The 20,147-nt window shown below is 41.3% G+C and overlaps 1 protein-coding gene across 7 annotated transcripts in view; it reads left to right on the top strand.

The window, feature by feature from the left end:
* Positions 1-20,147, top strand: part of LOC117357501 (uncharacterized protein PFB0145c-like) — a 122,571-nt gene that overhangs the window by 20,819 nt on the left and 81,605 nt on the right. Inside the window, exon 1 of one of the 7 annotated variants that reach the window (XM_033938210.1) lies at positions 2,812-2,830. The exons of 5 other annotated variants lie outside the window; for them this stretch is intronic. The gene's annotated coding sequence lies outside the window, so the exon portion shown is untranslated. Of the gene's footprint in view, positions 1-2,811; positions 2,831-9,626; positions 10,689-20,147 lie in introns of those variants that run through there. One more of the 7 variants, XM_033938206.1, reaches the window with a different exon arrangement.

The raw sequence follows: 20,147 nt of genomic DNA, 5'->3' as shown, positions 1-20,147 counted from the left end.
TGTTCTCCACCTGGGCACCTAAGACCTGCTTATCTGGGGCCGTGTGTTCTCCCTGCTCCTTGAGCTTCTGTTTGCTTGTCAGAGTGATAACCTGCCCTAAGCCTGGCCAATCTTTGCCCAAAATCAAAGGGAAAGGTGAAGACTCCAAGATGGTCAATCGCATAACATACGACTGGTCTTTGTGTTTCAGGGACAATGAGGCTTGGGGGTATTCCTTCCTATCCCCATGAACACAGACTATAGGTACCTTCTCCGTGTCCTCCTTAACTAAGGGAGATTCACGAATTCGGTCCCATACCTGCTGAGACATAACAGATTGTTGGGCCCTCGTATCAATCAGGGCCTGTACCTTTTCCCCAGCTAACAGGACGGGAATTTGACCCTCTTGTCCACCCTTTACTTCAGGGCCTCGGGAGATCACAAAGTCTCTTCTCTCCCGACAGAACCTTTGTGTATATCCTGCCTTCCCACACCTATAACATTTCCTATCACTTCCCTGAGTGTTAGGCCTGGGTAAAGGAGCGGATGAATCCTTAGAAGGGGGTTTCCTATTCCAACCCTTACTCGACTCCCCGGGACTCTGCCTAGGTGTGTGTCCCTGCACTGTGCCTGGGCCTTCTCCTGAGGGTTCTTGGGAGTCAAGGTAGGCTTCAGCAACTTCCAGGACCTGCCCTAGCGTCTTACAATTCTGTCTTTTCACCCAAGATCTAATATTCTTGGGGACAGCCTCCAGCAACTGTTCCTTCACTATCTCAGTGAATAGGGCCCTAGCGTCGTTCAGAAAAGGCTGTAGCCACTTTTCAGCCAGCTTGGTAATACGCTGGAGTAAAGCCTTGGGCCTTTCTGAGTTGAGCATTTGTGTCGCCCTAAACTTTTGTCTGTAGTGTTCACTAGTAAAGCCAAGATAATCCAGGATATGGGCTTTAACAGATGGATAGTTATTGGCGTTCTCGGGGCTTAGTGTCTGGAATGCTGCTAGGGACTCCCTGGCCAAGCAGGGCAATAGCCTGAATACCCATTGCTCCTGAGGCCACCCTGCAGCAACTGCAATCCGCTCAAAGGAGCTAAGAAAATCATCCGAAGCGTCTCCGGGCGCAATTTTACATAGGTTCAAATGTGTTAGTGTATTCAGTCCTACCGGAGCTGGAGATGCTACACTCGGTATCTCTTGCCTTGCCGGTTGTACAGTGGTTTATTGCAGAATCTGTGCAAATATTTTTGCCTGCTCCTGCATGGTTATCATTAGTTCTCCATGCTGCCGCAACATAGTGTCTTGGCTGGCTTGCCACCGTTCCTCACTGACCTTAGAATTCCTCGGCCTGTCTTTGATGCTCGCTGGCCAGCGCTGCCAATATCTGGGCCTGCTCCATAGCAAGGACCTAGAAAGCAAGCAAAAAGAAAAGGAACCCAAGTGTGGCCGTATAAAGAGCGTTCCCCTCTTTATAACCTCCCCCAGTCTCCAGTCCTCCCCAACCAGCACTACCTAATCCTCACCAGCTACCTCCAGGTACTCTTACCAGAGGCACTGATGAGTCTGCGCGTCTGTGCTGATTGGGTGCACCGCCCATGTTGTCTCCGGTCCGGAACTGGGTTCGGCCTGGATTCACCGGTCCCTCTGGGCCTTGGGTCCTTCCTGGTCTGCTCCCGAACAGGAACTGGCTGCAGCTCGATCTTCCCTCGGGACTGGAACACAGCTCCTACTCGCACGACCACTCGAACTGGAATGCCTCTCCTTATCAGCTTGTCCTCCTTCTGGTCCTGGATTCCCTTGGCTCCTCCCACAGATGAGTCACAGGAACAAACACACAGGTTCTCCGGATCCAGTAAACCAACACTTGCAATCCACAAACAGATCAGTCTTTGTCTCACAAAAAAAAAAGTCCAAAAAGACAAAGTTCAAAACAAACCTTTTTTTTTTTTTTTTAATTGCAGTACCTCAGTATCCTGCAGGAGGTGCTAGATCCAACTCCTGATACCAAAACTATGTAGCCACACTGTAGCCCAGGACCAGGGCTCTACAGCACTCCAAGTGGTTACACATAAATAGTACACCAGCGTGTGACCCGGAATGGAGTCACCCTGCAGGACTGGACTGAAATCAATCAGAAATTCACAAATCAGTCTCACAAATGAGGTTTGTAAGAAAATAGTTCAAACAGGCAAACAATTCAAAGCACTCACTCTTTGTAGCTTGAGATGAGATCCACCTGCATGGGCTCAGGACAATCAGTTTCACACACTGCACAACTTTCTTGATAGTCCATGGGCTCCACATCCAGTAAAGACAAATCCTCAGCTTCTCCAGCCTCTGTTAGCTCCATGGACATGGGTCTATTGCTCCTGCTTGTCCCAGAGAACTCCTCAGGGAGGCAAGGCTTGAACTTCCTCCCTAGCCGGCCTGCCTGTCTGATCTCCACTGCTGGCTTACATACCCTAGGGCCCCGCCCTACTCTGGCTGAGTCAGCAGTGTATCTGGAGGTTCTTGGGCTCCCCGGTGGTGGCTTGGGTACAGCTCACCTATCCCATTCCCAGCTATATCAGGCTCCCTCTGGTGGTCAAAGGAAAAATTATCTGAATCCTGATCCGGAAAGACCTTGGGATTTGTCTTCCGGGTTTTCCCTTTTACTTTTACTCCTGAACTAACTGGGACCTTGGCCTGCTTCGTGTCCGCCTGGTCACAACAGCAGCGGCAAGGTTTGGGATGTCCCTCAGAGTCAGAGCCTTCAGATATGGCATTGGTGGGGGCGGGGCCATTGGATTCCTATACAGTCTTATAACTCAGTCAGTGGCACTCGTCACCATTTTGAAACCTGTGTTTCAAGCTCTGCAGGTAAGAGGTTTCCCTGTTTTATCAGCTAGCTAATTTCAGTGTCTACATAGTGTGCTGTGTATCTTTCTTCTGTGGCTGATTTAACTTCTCTCCTGAGTTTGTTTTTTTGATGCAAGCTGATTCTTAGTTGGACACTATTACTCCTTTACAGAGCTTTCTGTGATTTCTCTTGGCATTTCTGTAAGCTGGTATTTCTTCATCTAATTACACTGCCTGACTGTAACTGGACATTTATAATAATATAAAGCCCCTAAAAAGGGGGGGGGAGGGTTAATTGAGAAATTGGGGAGAATGGTGTATTTTTTCACAGTTATTTTTTAAAGGTGAGCTGGTTGATGTAGTGTATCTGGATTTTCAGAAAGCTTTTGATAAAATTCCTCATGAAAGGCTCCTGAGAAAATTAAAGAGCCATGGGATAGGTGCCAAAGTTCAGTTATGGATTAGGAATTGGTTATCGAATAGAAAACAGAGGGTAGTGTTAAATGGTCATTTTTCTCAATGGAGGAGAGTAAACAGTGGAGTGCCACAGGGGTCTGTACTGGGACCGATGCTATTTAACTTATTTATAAATGATCTGGAAATTGGAATGAGTGAGGTGATTAAATTTGCAAATGACACTGAACTGTTCAAAGTTGTTAAAACGCATGTAGATTGTGAAAAATTGCAGGCAGATGTTAGGAAATTGGAAGACTGGGCATCCAAGTGGCAGATTAAATTTAGTGTGGACAAATTCAGAGTGATGCACATTGGGAAGAATAACCCAAATCACAGTTACCGGATGCTAGGGTCGACCTTGGGGGTTAGCTAATCTCAAGAAAAGGATCTGGGTGTCATCGTAGACAATACGATGAAACCTGCTCAATGTGTGGCAGCGGCCAAAAAAATCAAACAGGATGCTAGGAATTATTAACAAAGGGATGGTTAACAAGACTAAGAATGTTATAATGCCCCTGTATCGCTCCATGGTGCGACCTCATCTGGAGTATTGCGTTCAATTCTGGTCTCCTTATCTCAAGAAAGATACAGTGGCACTAGAAAAGGTTCAAAGAAGAGCAACCGACATGATTAAAGGGGATGGAACTCCTCTTGTATGAGGAAAGACTAAAAAGGTTAGGGCTCTTCAGCTTGGAAAAGAGACGGATGAGGGGACATATGATTGAAGTGTGGAGTAGAACGGGTACAAGTGGATCGATTTTTCACTCCGTCAAAAATTACAAAGACTAGGGGACACTCGATGAAGTTACAGGGAAATACTTTTAAAACCAATAGGAATAAATTTTTTTTTCACTTTTTGAGACTTGTTTCAGCTCTATAGGTTTTGAAGCATACGTTGCCAGTACTATTTTTAATCTGTTTTGATCTTTGCATTTATTTAGAGCAGAGGTGCCAAAGTGCTTTTGTTCTTTGTTTAAACCTGCTTGGAGCAATTTTAGAAATTCCTCGATTTCTCTCACATCATAAAATCAAATAAGTTATATTGAATATTGTGGAATAAGTGTTTAGAACTATGATATAATTTTACCAAATTTATTATATATATTGTTATAATTTTCCCTCATGTTCATTTTTCCTGACTGCAGCTGTGGAAAATGAATGGAGGATTCTATCCTTTATCTTAAAGAATGTTATCCCTCAGTTTTAATCTTGGGGACCATTTGCTCTATGGTTAAGAAATATTAAAGGGCATTTGGAAACAGAATTAAATTAAATATTTAAGTGACACACAGTATAATTCTATCCCTCATATTAATGAATTTTTTATCCTTATCTTTAGGGATTTGGTTGATATGCAGTAAAGATGCCAAATTTTAAATTATATTGTGATCTTTCTAACTTTAGTGCTTTCTTTCTCTTTTGGCTGAAGGTAAAGCCCTACTGAAGTTTTGGTGTGCATAATTGTGTTTATATGTCACTGTGTTTCTCATTTTGTATACACCCTAAAGCAGTGGTCTCAAACTCGCGGCCCGAGGGCCACATGCGGCCCGCCAGGTACTATTTTGAGGCCCTCGGTATGTTTATCATAATCACAAAAGTAAAATAAAATAGTTTCATGATCATATGTCTCTTTAGCTATAAATTACAATATTATTATTATTATTAAGATTTAGCCAAAAGGAAAGATTTATAAACTATAAAGAGTTTTACCTCATGCAAAATTTCTTTAATAAGACAATAACTATTTTTTTGAGGCCCTCCAAGTACCTACAAATCCAAAATGTGACCCTGCAAAGGGTTTGAGTTTGAGACCACTGCCCTAAAGTAAAATATAACAGTTGTTTGACTTATGCATACTTCCAAAGCTATTAAAACTGAAGCAGTGAGAAATTAGATTACCTAAGATCAATAAAGAAATTATAGGGGTTAAGACATTCTGAAATAATGAAAACTTTTAAAGAAATAGCAGTACATTTAAAAATTGGTTACACTTACAGCAGGATGTTTCTTTTCTGAGACGTGTGTGATGTATACAGTTACAATGACAGAGAATCTTTAAAAGGAAATGAATACATAGGAGGTTTTGTCTAAACTATTGAAGTCAAGGGTTAAAGAGTTAGTTGCTGAGTAGAACGATAAGATCTGGTTGTATTTGTAAAGAGAAAATATATCAGTTGTTAGCTACCTTTGTGCAAGTCTGCCCAGTGGAGTTGCTAGAGCCTCACCCACCACTCCATGAAGGGCCCAGTCACATGTAGCTTGAGAACAATATGTTTAAGCAGGAAAAAGATGCAGGTTGATTAGAAAGTATGTGTAAAGGTGTCTTTATAGGGTGTTTCTGTGAATTATAAAATGCACTTTCAGGATAGATAAGAATTATACTGAATTTTATTTCTGATCACATACTAAGGAATTGGAACTTTATATCCTGTGTATTGCATATAATTATGAAGAAAAAGAAATAAACTGTGTATGGTATAAAGCTTAGCAACAGGAAAAAAAAAAAAAACTATTGAAAAAGTGGGGTTTATTTTTAAGGAATTGCACTGCTATAATGGTTAACAGGGGCACTAACAGAAGAAAACCATAATAAAGCTTGCTAGAAGTGATGTAAAGACTGAATGCACTGTGACTTAAACAAATCTGACACCCATATTCCATTCCAAGATGTGTTTCAACTGATTTACTGTTTTAAACAGAACCTTCATTTAACATTTGTTGTGAAGTCCTTTTATTTATGGTGTATCAAGAGGGGTGTGGCACCTTCAATATAGAAGACTAAGTTGCGGAGAAAGTGCCTTAGTGAGTCTTTACTGAAAGCCCATACCGGAATATTAATGCCAATATGAATCCACATAATTTCTGACTTTCTCAGGACTCTTTCTTCATTGGCCACCAGAGGGGAACTGAATGACCTTTGCTGCCAGGATTACTGGACTACAATTGCAGAAGAAATTTTATGAGACTGAACTTTAAAACTTTACAGTTTACTTTCTTACACCTAAGGACTTATTTCTTAATTTTTAATTTTTATCTTTTTCCCCAACAATTAAACAATGCTTTGCTTATTATTGAAATTTATTACTAAACCTATGAAATGTAGACAATACGATGAAACCTGCCCAATGTGTGGCAGCGGCCAAAAAATCAAATAGGATGCTAGGAATTATTAAAAAAGGGATTGTTAACAAGGCTAAGAATGTTATAATGCCCCTGTATCGCTCCATGGTGCGACCTCATCTGGAGTATTGCGTTCAATTCTGGTCTTATCTCAAGAAAAATACAATGGCACTAGAAAAGGTTCAAAGAAGAGCAACCGACATGATTAAAGGGGATGGAACTCCTCTCGTATGAGGAAAGACTAAAAAGGTTAGGGCTCTTCAGCTTGGAAAAGAGACGGATGAGGGGAGATATGATTGAAGTCTACAAAATCCTGTGTGGAGTAGAATGGGTACAAGTGGATCGATTTTTCACTCTGTCAAAAATTACAAAGTCTAGGGTACACTTGATGAAGTTACAGGGAAATACTTTTAAAACCAGTAGAAATAAAAAAATTTTCACTCAGAGAATTGTTAAGCTCTGGAACGCATTGCCAGAGGTTGTGGTAAGAGCAGATAGCGTAGCTGGTTTTAAGAAAGGTTTGGACAATTTCCTGGAGGAAACGTCTATAGTGTGTTACTGAGAAAGACATGGGGGAAGCCACTGCTTGCCCTGAATCGGTAGCATGGAATATTGCTACTCCTTGGGTTTTGGCCAGGTACTAGTGACCTGGAATGGCCACCATGAGAACGGGCTATTGGGCTTGATGGATGTCATTTCTACTACTACAGTAGACTTGTATCAATTTGAAATGGGTACATTCCTGAACTCAGTAACAGGCTCATCTGGTGAGTAAGCTGGATAATATTACTGATCGTTTGTATGTCAGTTCTCATATCGACGAAAGAAGTCTGGGGACGGAGAGGGAAGAGGAACAGCCAGATAGGGCCAAAAGTGGGGTCCTTGGCCAAGGCAGCACACGATCAGAGATCCCGGCTGTTGGGAGCAGCTGACCGTTGGGCCCTGCGGCTGTTCTTCTACCGGCTTGTTGGTGCTTGGTGAGGTGCTGCAGCCCGATAGTAATGTAGACTGGAGCTGATGTTTCAGTGCTGAGGATTGCTCCCAGTAGTTGGAGATCTTGATGTTGCTAGCTGGACTTCACCTCATCTGTCTTGCATGGACTGCTTTGGGACTTTGCTGAGTTTTTTTGTTTTACTTTAATTTTATTCTTTCTTTTTAATTTTTTTTTATTATTTATTATTATTGAATTTTGTTATATCTTTACTATTTAATAATTGTTTACTCAGGTACTTTAGTTCTAAGTACCTAATTTTATTTTATTGTAACCCGTTCTGAGCTCCTGGGACGGACGGGCTATAAAAATGAACAAATAAATAAAATAAAAAATAGTGTTATTCTTCTCATCATAGGTTCTCCTATCTATATGTCTGTGCTTCATATTGCTGTTTGTCTTGGCCTGGGACCTTGGTCACAGGAACTAGCTCTGTGGGCACTTTAGTGCCTCCATTATTGAGCTGATGATTGAAGAGGACCCAATACAGTCCATGTTTCGGCACTGTTCCTTCCTCAGGAGTCCTTATGGCTTGAGAATCGAATACAAAGCCGAATCAAAGCCATAGGGATTCCTGAGGAGACTGTGTTGGGTTCTATTTATTCATACTAGTTGTTTTATATTGAACATTGCATACATTTTTTTGATTGTTCTCTCATTAAAAACACATTTTTTTATCTTTGTATGTCGCCCTTTTTTTGTCTCTTCCTGCGTTCATCCAGATATCATATTTTTGATCCACTCTCCTTTGTGCATAGAATGAGCTTTCACCACATTGCATAAGGGTGCCTAACTGAGGTGTCACACTTACAGAATTGCTTCCTAATGGTGTGGAGGTCCATAATCAAAAGAAATGTCTAAGTCCGATTTGGATGTAGGACGCTAGTCGCCCAAAGTCAGCAGCGGCAAAATGTCCATTCTCAAAAAATACTTCCCCCAAATTTTTTTTTCTAAAATAGTTTCTCTGTATGTCCAGGAGTTTGATCATCTCGACCGGCACTATATCTATTTTTATACCACATTCCCAACCAAAAATTTGTCCAAATGCCCAGAACAAGATCTTTTGGACGTGGGAGGGGCCAGCATTGTGATGCACTGGACACCCAGTCATGGCAAGGGAGCAGTGGGGGGCACCTTGCAGGGTACTGCTGTGAACTTCACAAAAAGGGTGCCATATAAACATCTCACCAGAACTCCCTTATAGGTTATAGTGAGCCCTCCAAAATATTCCCAAAACCCACTATACCCACGTGTCTGCAACCCGAATAGCCCTTATGGCTGCAGGTGCCACCTATATGGCAGTAGAGTAGGGGTTGGGGGGCTTGCATTTTCCACCATTAATGTAGTAGTTAAAATGGCTTATGGGCTTGGGTCCTCATCTCTATGGTTCACTAGTCCACCCCCTAGACTAAAGCCACCTCTGTGCAGCTTTACTAGGCTTCCCTATAGCAGGTGCTGATCTTCCAGAGGTAGGTATGTATGTTTTTATTCTGAACTTTGTGTGGGTACAATGGGGTCATTGAACACGGAGGGAGTGTTTGGGGGGATCTTTACTTTGTCCCTGTCACTTTGGATACCTTTTTAGCACTTATAGCTGTCTTTATATTAACTAACTCACAACATATACAGTAAGTTTTGCCTAGGAAGTCTCGTCAAACATTTGATTATCCCTACAGGATGACTAAGTCTAGGTGGATCTACATCCCGCCCTAACCTCTCCTTCAGAAATGCCCCTTTCAGCTCTGGGCGCACAGCGGGATTCAGAAGCCTAAAAGGTCCCATGATACGTCCAAAAAGCCATTTCGATTATCAGCCCTCGGACGACCAAGTGCCGACTTGGGTAGGTTTTTAGACATGTTTAAGTTTTGATTATGAGCCCCATAGTCATTGTATACAATATCTTTAATGAAGGGAAAGAATTCCAAAAGGAAGCTGCAAAATCTTCTTAAGGAGGGTAGAAGTGTGAAAGATTAAAAATACAAACATAGAAATGAAGACGAGTGGAACTTCTCTGAGTAGTGGCCTGAGGAAGTAGAAAAGGAATGTGTGTGTGGGGGGGGGGAGAGAGAGAGAGAGAACAGGAAAAATTAAACACCTTCTGTTCATAGCAGAAAGTAGAAGATCAGTACAAGGGGAAAGATACCAGGGCAAATGGCCTGCCCTCCTGCTGTAGCTTCCATAGCAACTGGTGGAGGAAGGGTGGGTACAAACAAACACATTCAACAAAAGGAAAATAGAGCAGTGCCCTCCTGAGCTCCACAGCAAGCCAGCTGGATCACTACCACAGGGGACTGAGAAACCTTTCCTCCCCTGCCTTCTCCACAAAGAATTCAGCAACAAGAAAAAGAAAATGGGGGGAGGGGGAGAAGACGGTATAAAGAGGAGCATAGTTCCCCAAATTAAAAGAAAAACAAGCAGGGTGCACTATACCTAAAAATAAAAAAATAGAGAAGGTGAAAAAGACTAGGGATAAAGAAGAAAAACTAGAGGAAAGCCCAAAACCTCAGGTTTCGAGCTGCAAGAGCTACCAGAGCAGCTTCTGACCAGTGGAACTCCAATTCACTGGAATTAAGCTTTACTCAGCATTTGGTGTGCACACCTCTCTTGCTGTTGGCTCTGATTGGGGGACGGGCTGATAAGGCAGGATTAACCTTTTGGTTATTTCCCACCCCACTCCCAATCATAATATGAATACATTTTTTTAAAAAATCAAACAAACTGGGTCTGCATGACTGACTGGAAGAAGTGATGCTTATTGACTCCTGAATGAATGACAATGTGCAAGGGGTGAGCAGCAGTGTCCCTGGTTCCCACTTCCATCTCTTCTTTCTGGCTGCAGCTGATTTACTGGGGCAAAATTCTATCCTGGGAGCCATTGAATTAGCACATCCGAAAAAGCCCCTTCTAAAAAAAATAAGATAAGGGCCCTAGGCATATGCCTAGTTTTGTCGACGCCGTAATATTGCCCTGCTGAGAATGGGACACATGCTATGCTATTTCAGTCTGAGCTCCAGCCTGCCTGTAAGATTCAGTTGCCACCCCTGCTCCAGCAATCGGGTCCCAACTTAAACATAAGGAGAGGATTTCTAATTCAGGAGGTCTCTGTCTTCCTTGTTTGAAGCACCTTGCAGGTTGGTAGTGATATGATGGATGCAGCGGTCCCAGAAAGTAGCAGCACAGCATTGGATCTGCAGTTTCTCACTGCCACTCCATGAACTGAGTGACGACATACTGCCACAGATCAGAAGTGGTATAACTAGGATAAAACACCAAACCCAAGGAGGCTCGGGAGTGACTTTACTTGAGATTTTAGTGAGTATTTTACATTTCCTGAAATGTTTAGATGTATTATTTTAGTCTTGTGCTTGTCTACTTATATTTTGCTTTGTTTTCACATAATTTTGTAAACTGTTTTTAAGCATATGTATTTTGAAAATCACCCATATTCAATAAACTACAAATGACCAATGGAGTCTGATAAAGGTATTTCCTCTGCACATTTGTAGAGCCTGTTTATTAATGAAATCATTTTCTATAGAATATTACTGTGGTGGGTCTCAATTAGGGTTCCCATATGGCTCCAGAAAAAAAAGAGGATGGATTGAGACATCCGGGTTTTACTTCCACTGCTTTCAATGGCAATAAAATCCAGATGACTCTATCTGTCCTTTGTCTGGAGCCATAAGGCAGGATTAACCTCTTGGTTATCCTCCCCCCCATCATAATATGAATACATTAAAAAAAAAAAAAAATCTCTTCTGAATCATACCAACCAGGCTCTTATGGTCAGTACAGTGTTGCCATACAGATAAGGTTACCAGACATCCGGGGAAACCCAGACGGACTTTCCTAAACCCAGTAGTTTGTCCAGGTTTTGGAAGGTCCCAACCTCTGGTCAAAAGGGTCTCTGAGCATGCACGGGTGACACACCTGGAGGTCGTAGAAGAAAGATGAGGCTCTGTGGAGGCAGAGTGAGGGTGTAATGGGGCAGGAATAGAGGCGGAACAGGGCAGGGCTGAAGGTAAAACAAGGTGAGGGGCAGAATGGGACGAGGCCATGTGTCCGAGTTTCTACAGCAGTAAATCTGGTAACCCTACTCAGGGGTGTCAAAGTACCTCCTCGAGGGCCGCAATCCAGTCAGGTTTTCAGGATTTCCCCAATGAATATGCATGATTTCTATTTGCTTGTACTGTTTTCATTGTATGCTAATAGATCTCATGCATATTCATTGGGGAAATCCTGAAAACCCCGACTGGATTGCAGCCCTCGAGGAGGGACTTTGACATCCCTGCCCTACATGCAGAGAATGTGCTGGATTTGATTTCTATCTTAGGTTCTGTAGGGACTGAGGATGTTGCTGCCCAGGGAAGGAGGAAGGGGGATATTCATTATGCAACAGTGTTACATAGTGGCTGGAATGAGGCCCGTTATTGCAAGATTCTAGAATATGCCTTGGTGCATGGATCCCAGCTGAGGACAGTAAAATAAGTTGAGAGGGATTAATTGCTGGGTCGTTATCAGTGGCATAAGGAAGGTAGGAAGTGCCTGGGGTTGTGGTGGGGGTGGTGCCCCCCCCCCCCCCGGTGTGCTTCTCTCTACCATCCTTGCCAAATACACCCTCCCCGCCATTCGCACCTCATATTTCTATATATCTTCACCAGCGCAAGTAGTTTCTCCAGCCTGCTGCTCACACTGGCTTTCCCTCTGATGTCACTTCCTGGCCCTGTGACCCAGAAGTGATTTCAGAAGGAGCCAGGCCGACATGAGCAACAGGCTAGAGAAGTTGCTTGCTCTGGCAAAGGTTTTAAAGAGGTAGGGAGTCGGGGAAGGGAGGGCGCAAGCATGGTGTGTGGGGGGGGGGGAGAGGGGGGAAGGTGCCGATGCCTCAACCGCAATGGCACCCAGAGCGGTCTGCTTCCTCCCCCTTATTTCGCCACTGGTCATTATAATCAAAGACTCGTAGCACTAAATTCCAACACCAGTTCTGATTTTAGAAAAATTCTGCAGCCACTGATAGTATTGTAATCTCCTTTAATATGATTTAGGTTTAGGATTTCAAGTCTAAGGAAGCAAATCTATAATTGGGCACCCCCTCTATTCTATAATAGTTTCTATGATCACACATTCCATTCTAAATTATAAGCATAAATGAATCTGCATTTGTACACACAAAATTAGACACTTTTGCACCAGGTCAATAGCCAGTATAAATGGATGCGCCTGTTACATGTCATTTGCATAATTTACGGTATTCTATAAGTTATGTGTGTAAGTGGGAGACAAGCCCATGTCCTGCCCATGCTACATCCAAGTGTACATTTGATGCAATTACATGCTAATGAACATATGTGCTACCTTATACTGTAAAATAGTGCACTTATGTGTGTAAGAGCCACTATCCAGTGCATTGATGTGCATAATGTACGTAACCAGGGTTTAAAAAAAAATAGCTTACCTGGGTTGAGATGGTGCGTGGCTTCTGCTTTATAAGGGAGTGGTGGCAGGGTGGCCAGTGCTTTAACATTCTAAACTGCTGGTGAAAGGTAGGTGGGAGAGCTTACAGAGGACAGATGTGTGTGAATCTGTGCCTGTCTGTCAGGGTAAAAAGGAAGTATTTTTGTAAGTTGTGAAAGGAACATTGAGTGTTATGCTGAGGAGTTGAGTGATTTTTAGGCTCAGGTCTGTGTGCGATGAGTAAATGAGAATAGGGGACTGGAGGGAAAGGGAGCTGAGGTATTTCCTTTGTGCACATGTGATGAAACTGATAAGGAATTGGATTATATATTTTTAAAAGTTGTGGTGTAACTGCTTCTGTAAGCAGATGACAGTAGCCTCTAATTAAAAAAAGAAAGACTATATTTCAGACTGCTGTTAAAGGCAATTATATCAGAGAACCTTCAGGGAGACTGAGTGGCAGTGAAAGGACACAGACAGCCTTGTATTAATTTAACACATTTATACCTAATCAAGAATTGGAGCTCAGCAAAAGAGGAAAAGAACTAATTGCTGGATTCTCTAAATGGCGCAGTTGACCATGGCCACCTTAAAAGTGGCCGCCAGTCACGTATCAATCACACGATGGCGCCAGTTAGAGAATTGCACTCTGGTAAAGATAGGCACTAGAAATGTAGGTCTGGGTTTTCCAGACCTACAATGCCAGCGCCTACTTCTGACATGAATCGTGCCTTCAATGGCGCACACCAGTGCCTAACGCTGCTCCCAGTATTCGCCATGCCTATAGTGCCATTAAGCATGATTCTGATGCTGTTTGTTTAGGCACTTTGAATTTTTACTTAAATACTGTTTAAAACAACGTTTGCCTTTTAACTTAGGTGCCAGTAGGGCACCATTTATAGAATTTCCCCCTAGGTTCCTATGTTTACTCCTCTAAGCAAATCTCTGCAGTGAACTGCTGGAAAAAGTTTAACCAAGTTCTGGCTATTTTCTGACTATGATTATTATAAAGAAAATGATTGAAGCAGAGTATAGTACTTAAATAAAAATAATTATCCACAGTTTGTGCTGTAAAGCATTTTATTTTGAAAAATATATGTGTAAGAGTCCATAAAGTCCTCTTGTCCATTGCTGATAGGTTGTTTTAGGATACTACATTAGCCTTTATTTTAGAGAGAGTTAAAAAGTTAAGTGATTTTTCTTACACATCTGGAATATATTGATAAGCTAGGAAAATAGATTCTCTCTGTTGATTTTGTAAAGGCAGGATAGGAAGAGCCTGGAGGAATTTTCCTCATTTGTGATGACTCCCAGAAGGCATGCAGAGCTGGCCAATGCCAAGAAAGCCCTTGGAAGGGAAAAAAGGAGAACATGAAGATTCAAACAAAAGTGTTCACACAGAGTTAGACACAAAGAAAGATCTGGAAGAAACAATACAGATAGAGGGAAACAGAGAAAGAAAGAGAGCAAGGAGTACTTACTAGGTCCAGAATCCTTAAGGGTTGTCCGCAATGTACTTGGAAGACATGAGGGAGAAATTGTAAAGAATCTAAGTTAAAGCAAAGTGAACTTATATGAATAATTCCAAATGAACTATTTGTATGTTTATCAAATGTACTTATTAGAGAAAGTTATAGAAGCTTTTGAAAACAAATTGGTTGTTAGTCTATAATCCTGTAATAGAAAACATTCATGCAATATTTTGTTGCAAGTTTGAGTTAAAATAGTAAACAATTAAACATTAAATATTTAATATAATAAAACCATATTTTTAATGTTAAATTTTCTGACTTGGTGTAGCAACTAATTGGGAAACCAACCATGACACCTTACATAAAGTATAATTGTATCCTCCACTACCAGGGGGATTTTCAATAAGGCATGGAAAACACACGCTCTCCACATGTTTAGAAAATGGATGAAAACTCTGGATACTTGATGGAAAGGATGGAGCACACAGCATCTTGAGTGCTAGAAGCCTAAAAAATAAGATGGAAGAGCTAGAATATATAATATACCATTAAATGAAGAGGAAGATATTTAATGGCGACAAATCAGAGGAACTGAAAATAGTTAAGTGAATCTCAAAGATGTATTACTGGAAATTGATAAACTAAAGAGTAGCAAATAATATGGACTTGATGGTATGTGCCTGAGAGTGCTGAATGAACTAAAAAATGAAATTGCAGATCTACTATTAGAAATATATAATCTCTTGTTAAAATCATCTATGCCTTGGCACTTGACGATTGCAGAATGGTCAATGTAACACTAATTTTTTTAAAGACTTCCAGGGTGATCCAGGAGGCTACTGATTGATGAGCCTTACATCAATGCCAGGCAAAGTGGTAGAAACTATGATAAACCATGAATGTGTTGAATAATTTTATTCTTTAATGGGACAAAGCCATGTATCTTTTGCCATAGGAAGCCTTTCCTTACCAATCTGTTATTTTTTTCATTTTTTAAGGCATGAATTAAAATGTGGATAAAGGTGAGCCAGTTGATGTGGAGAGGCATTTTCAATATGACATCTACAGTAAATCTGAGTTTAGATGTTTTACAAAACACACACAAAAATCCAGTACCAAACATGCCCAATCTCAAAACTGTATCTCACAACAAAAAAGGAAAAAACAACCCTACATGTAGTAATATAGACCAAGAAAAGGAGTGGGGAAGGGACACGGTCAACCAACTGCAAGGATGACTAATTTATTGAAAATATATAAACAATTAAAACATATAACATATACACAAAATAGCAAGCCTAACAGAGAGTCCTTTGATCCTGTCTGTACTGGATCCCAGTACAAAAAGGATCAAAGGACTCTGTTAGGCTGGCTATTTACCCCCTCTTCTACCAAACCACAGTAGCATTTTTTAGCGCAGAGAGCCGCGCTGAATGGGCTGCACTGCTCCCGACGCTCATAGAGTTCTTATGAGCGTTGGGAGCAGCGCGGGCCATTCAGCACAGCTCTCTGCGCTAAAAAAACGCTAGCGCGGTTTCGTAGAAGAGGGGATTAGTGTATATGTTCTATATGTTTTAACTATTTATATATTTTCAATAACCCCCTCTTGTACAAATGCGTAGCACAGATTGTAGCACCGGCAGCGACGGTAACTGCTCCAATGCTCATAGAATTCCTATGACGGTCGGAGCAGTTACTGCTGCTGCCGGCGCTAAAACCTGCACTGTGCGTTCGTAAAAGAGGGGGGCAAATTGGCTATCCTTGCAGTTGGTTGACCACGCCCCTTCCCCGCCCCTTTTCTTGGTCATTTTCACAACTGCACACCGTCTATCTTGGGTTTCTTTGAAAATGGATGTGCTTGTGTTCAGTGTGTCTATCTTTGTGACCCCTCGATTCTGCTGTTAAAATTAAGTGAAATAGGCATCTGTGATGTGGTTCTACATTGATTTCTTCTTATAACAAATCTACAGAATTAAAATGAAGGGCATGTTATCTGGGTCTTTCAAGGATCTCTTTTATCTCATGTATTATAATACCTTTATGAGCTCTTTTGAAGCTCAAAAAGAACTTGCTTCAGATGCACAAATAGTGGGTGGATGGGGAGGAGGTGCTGGAGTGAATAAAATGACTTAAAAGCTGAATTTCTATTAAACTTCATTTGTGGGAAAGAAGATATTTATCACATTGAAGACCCACAAAGAGAGGTTTCAGTTTGGCAACTACTTGGCTACCTATTGATGGTCAAGTCAAATTTTAGTTTTGCCACTGGTCAGCTGGCCAGTGGATTTCTTCACTGCTCACATTCTTCTTTTGTTGCTCAACAGTCAACTGAACAAACTTTAGAATATAGAGCCTGGCTTTTTTTTTTAATGCACATTTACCTTTTGGCTGCTGTTTATAGTGTCCCCTAGGACTTCATTCGCGGCACCTCCTGCTCCAGCTTTCCAAACAGTGCCACTACAGATCTGGGTACTGAATTCAGATCTCTGTACTGCCAGTTGCAGATCAGCTGCCCCCACAAAACTGCTTTTTCTCCACCATATCATGGTAAGAACATAAGAATTGCCGCTGCTGGGTCAGACCAGTGGTCCATCGTGCCCATCAGTCCACTCGTGCGGCAGCCCTTAGGTCAAAGACCAGTGCCCTAATTGAGTCTAGCCTTACTTGCGTACGTTCTGGTTCAGCAGGAACATGTCTAACTTTGTCTTGAATCCCTGGAGGGTGTTTTCCCCTATAACAGGAGCGTTCCAGATCTCTACCACTCTCTGGGTGAAGAAGAACTTCCTTATGTTTGTACGGAATCTGTCCCCTTTTAACTTTAGAGAGTGCTCTGGCTAATCCCAGTCACTACCTTGGGACCCTCCCCAAATGTTTTCCTTCTTGCACATGTTGTGCCACTCACTTAGATCAACTTTACTGTTTTTATTTTTGTAAATAAGAAAGTCTCTTCAGTTCATTTGATAAATACATATAAGAGTAATAGCAGATATGGCAAAGAGACAGTAAAATACGAGCCCATGAAGAAACCTACCAGTGAAATGGCTGGATAGCCATCGGGCTTTAAGTTAAGTGATCTTCTATATATTAAATATCCATCACAATTATAAATTACAAAAATGTTTAAAAACCCTGCACAAAACCGATGATGAACACGTTACCCCAGTAAGGGCACAAAAAACAAACACAAGTAGTGCCTTGGGTGTTTGAGGTCTTGAGTATAATAAGAACTCTCTTGAGTTTGTTCTCAGCTAGTTTGTGAAAGAAACAAATAGAACAATTTTGGATATACTGTACAGGTTACAATCTATTGAACCCAATGGGTTAAATAATGCTGTTGAATGGCAAGCTTTTTTCTAAAGTGACTTAATAGCGGGTCCAGCAGGAAGAAGGGGCATTCAGTGAATATATGAGAAAAACAGGTTTCAATCTGTGAAGAACGAGCTTTAAAACCCCAGTTAATGTTGCAATTGTTTCCGCTATTCTTCACAAGATAACATAGCTAAGGGCAGGTTTGATTGGTCACTGTGAGAGCGTGGGGTTTAAATCCCAGTGCCATTTATGATGCAGCGGTTTTTCCGTGAAAGTCAAATAATACCTTATTCTCCTGAAGCAACAGACATTCCGCTAAACAAGGCTCTTGTTTGAAGAGCGTGATGGAACTGTTGATTTGACAACTACATCCAGAGTTGGTGTGCTAGTTACTAGAAGTTTATGAATATATTTTCAGCTCTGCAACTTGGGTGTATTGAAGCGCAGGTTTTTCTCGAAAGGTTAGCGATTTTGAGATGGTTTTTTTTCTGCGATTCTCCCAACTGTAAGACAAGCCTTTGATATTGTGAACAATAAGCTGTCTGTAGCTTTCTAAGGGCGCAGTGACTTTGATGTCCTGCACCGATTTCTGAGGCTCTTTGACCAGTTATAAGAATATTCTTCTTAGTACAACCCAGCAAACTATTAACTGCCAAGAGAGTTTGTACCTTTAGAGACTAACCAGGAACAAGTACAGCAACCACTGTTGATGCTGATGCAGAGACTACCTTTAGAAACTAACCAGTTTATTGAGACAGAAGCCTTCAAGCACCAGAGTACGTAATCTCAGTTAACAGTTAATGCATATGGGTTCATAATTGACTAGGAAACTGTCAGTATTGCTGCACATCAGCACACCAGTGATGATGTCTTAGTCCTGATGATGTAATAATTCTGGCAGTGTAGTTCTTCTATGATATAAGTATCTGGAAGTATAAAACCACAGACATGTCTGGCAAATCTCCTTCTTAGGGAAATATAAGATTAGCTTTAATATGTATTAGTATGGATAGACAAATTGCGAGAGGGGGCAACCTTCTGAAAGGTAATCAGATCTTTCACTGATTTCCTCTATGTTTTCTGTCGTTTTGTAATATTTCTTGCTATTTAGCCTAGATAATTTATTATAAAGTTACTGAACTAAAATGAAGTATGTGCATTGTTGATGTGCTGAAAACCAGGTGACTGATAGATTTAACGGTTGCCATAAGGCCACCTATTTCCATTATTTAGTAGTCATGCTACTTTTATGCTGTTAATTGTATATCACCCTTGTGCAGGGCTAGGTTTGAAATATTTGCTGGTGTGTAGTCATTCCTGAGAATTTCTGTGCCAGCCTGACAGTTATGTAAAAGCTTGCAGTGCTGGCACAGAGATTGAGCAGAGTGGTGGCAATGCTGGCAGGAAGCAGTAGAAAACCTGGCTGCTTGGTGAGGCTACAGCATTCACAGGGGTCCCCTTTGGAAACAGCACAGCCAGCATACAAAAAAAACCCCCAAAATGTTCTATTCTGCTTTCTTTGTAGTAATGGCACAGATGGCATGCTTTGCATCCCACATAATTTCATTCAATTCCTGACAAGCTTCAACGTGGCAATAGCGAGAGGGTAGGTACAAGGACCTAGACTGTTCTCCTTTCTCTAGCAGGGTCTGGGAAATAAATATTGGGATCCATAAGAGGTTTCAGGGAGAATCTTTCTTAGCTTATAAGTATATTTTTCTCTGTTTGAAGAATTGAGTTTAGATTAGCAGCCAGCTGAATGTGAATAGTTGATGTGGCCTACCTGTTTTCTACTACTGTATGATTAATGATTAAAGGACAGTAAGATACATGTAAGGTACATTATATTCCTTTAGCTGGCTTATATATCTGCTGCATTTTTAAAGCCATCAATTTTAATCATAGGAGACAGCTCTGTGAGTGCTTGAGCACCTCCAAATTCTGAGAAAACTCCTTGACTGACTGGTGAGGGGTAATTTCTGTTAGATTTAGCATCTCCCAATCATTTTGAAAAGTATGCTTCTATGATTTCAATAAAAACTGGGTTATAAGCAACAGAAGAATAACAGTATCACAGTTTCTACAGTTGATGTTAGATTGTTTGGACTCTGTAGAAATTTCTGGGCACATCCATCAATGGTTTCTGGAAATTTTGTGGTCTAGAACTTATCAGGTGCTCTCAAACAGTGTCCTTTCCAATACATGGGCTGTCCCTGTGGGGTTCTCCAGAGCTCACCCCTCTCTCCATTTCTATTCAATATTTACATGTCATCTTTGTGTACCAGGTTGTCTGATTTAGGTGTCAAACTTTAGTCACACAGATGATATAACTATCATTCTACCTTTAAACTTTTTACCATCAAAACAATGCCACCAAATTACCTTAATCTTGGCAAGGGTGGAAGAATGGATGAAGGAATTCAAATTGAAGCTCACTATACAAAAAACTTTGCAGCTCCTCAGGTTAGCTGAAAAAAATCTTAATGTTGATGTAAAAGGTGTAATTTATCCCATATAATCCACAAAAATATTTTTA

Source organism: Geotrypetes seraphini, chromosome 3 (genome assembly GCF_902459505.1).
Source record: "Geotrypetes seraphini chromosome 3, aGeoSer1.1, whole genome shotgun sequence".
NCBI lineage: Eukaryota > Metazoa > Chordata > Amphibia > Gymnophiona > Dermophiidae > Geotrypetes > Geotrypetes seraphini.
The sequence above is the reverse complement of the archived record's forward strand: the minus strand, read 5'-3'. Positions and strand labels throughout refer to the sequence as shown.